This window comes from Colobus angolensis, unplaced genomic scaffold (assembly GCF_000951035.1).
Source record: "Colobus angolensis palliatus isolate OR3802 unplaced genomic scaffold, Cang.pa_1.0 Scaffold193, whole genome shotgun sequence".
Classification (NCBI taxonomy): Eukaryota; Metazoa; Chordata; class Mammalia; order Primates; family Cercopithecidae; genus Colobus; species Colobus angolensis.
Genome location: NW_012115077.1, coordinates 249,099 through 251,094, shown reverse-complemented (window position 1 = coordinate 251,094; position 1,996 = coordinate 249,099).

Sequence of the window (1,996 nt, the reverse complement as noted above, 5' to 3'; positions counted from 1 at the left end):
TACCTTAACGTGCACAGAACACTGACATTAGCCTACAGTTCTGCAAGATCATCTAGCACAGTCTATTTTATAATAAAATGTTGAATATCTCATAATTTATTGAATACTGTAGTGAAAATGAAAGCTGAATGGTTGAGGCCGGGCGCGGTGGCTCAGGCCTGTAATCCCAGTACTTTGCGAGGCCAAAGCAGGCAGATCACAAGGTCAGGAGATCAAGACCATCCTGGCTAACATGGTGAAACCCCGTCTCTACTAAAAATACAAAAAATTAGCCGGCCTGGGAGGCTGAGGCAGGAGAATGGCGTGAACTCAGGAGACGGAGCTTGCACGTCACTGTACTTCAGCCTGGGCGACAGAGTGAGACTATCTCAAAAAAAAAAAAAGAAAGAAAAAAGAAAAAAAAAAGAGAAGCAGAGTAGTTGAAGGGGGACTCAAAGTATACTTTCTACTGAATGGGCATCACTTTCAAATCATGATAAACTAGAAAAATCAAACCATCATAAGTCAGGGATCATCTGTGTTAAAATCTCTGCCCCCAGGAGCTCTAAGTCTCTCTGGGTACAAGAATTTCCAAAATGGTGTGTGCACACCATGGTGGGGGGTGCACAAAGTGACCCACTAGGCTCCTGGAAGAAATTAGTACAACTTCTGTTTCTATTTTTTTATTTCATATTTTAAAAATATCCATTTTGTCAATGTTTTATAATGTACACAATATTACAGAGTAGTACAAATGTATAGCATTTATGAATAAATAAGAATATACAAATTAAGGAGTTGTGCTCAAAAATTTATCAAAAACATTGGGAAATCATTGGTCTGATGATCATTTAATAATGTTTATGGTTTAGATCAGTGCTGTCCTAGAGAAATATGAGAGCCACATATGAAATTTTGTGTTCTAGTAGTCACACTAAAAAGTTAAAAGAGGCCAGGTGTGATGGCTCACACCTGTAATCCCAGCAATTTGGGAGGCCAAGGTGGGAGGATCGCTTTAACCCAGAAGTTCAAGACCAGCCTGGGCAACATAGTGAAACCCCATCTCTATTGAAAAACAAAAAAAAATTAACCATGTCATGTGCCTGTAGTCCCTGCAACTCAAGAGGCTGAAGTGGGAGGATCACCTGAACCCAGGGAGGTCGAGGCTGCAGTGAGCCGTGATCATGCCACTGCACTTTAGCCTGAGCAGCAGAGTGAGACCCTATCTCAAAAAAGAAAAAAGGAAAACAAAATTCATTAGCCACATGTGGCTAGTAGCTACTATGTTAGACAGCACAAATCTAGATCATGGGTTTGAATCCTTAATCTGTCCCTTACCAGCTGTGTGACCTTGGGCAAGTTCCTTAACCTATCTTAGTGTGAATTTTTTTTTTTTGTCTGTGAAATAGAGAGGTTCCCTGACATCTGCAGTTGTGATAATTCAAAGAGACAATCCATGGAAAGCACATAGCCTGGGGCTTGCTGGCAGTGGGATGGTTATTATTAGTACAGGTATTACAATCCAAGGCAAAGTGTCCCAAGTGTCCAGTGGAGAAATCATTTTGGGCACCCCTCAGTTCATGTCCCCAGCATTCCATGCACATGGAGTGGCTGGCCCCTTAAACACATCATCAGACAGTACAATTTCCGGCCTTTTCCATTTTGTTCCATTTTCAGGAGCTGAGCATGATGAACGAGAAGTCGGAAGTGAGTCAGCAGGATAGCACTTAGAGCCTAAAAAAGCAAGCAGGACATCAGAATGCATAAGCAGGAATATAATGTGCAGGAAGTGGGAGGTGATCTTCCCTTTCTTCCAAGAACTGGCTCACTCCATAAGTTGTCTGCAGAGACTTTGCAGAACTTGGACCAGGCCCAGGAAGATTAAAGGACCACAAAAGGAGCAACTCGTATTCAACAGTGCTGGGTGCTCAACACCTGTTATCTCATGTGATCAATCATCAATATGTCCCATTTTGCAAATGAAGAAACAGACTCAGGGAGGCAAGGTACCTTACCA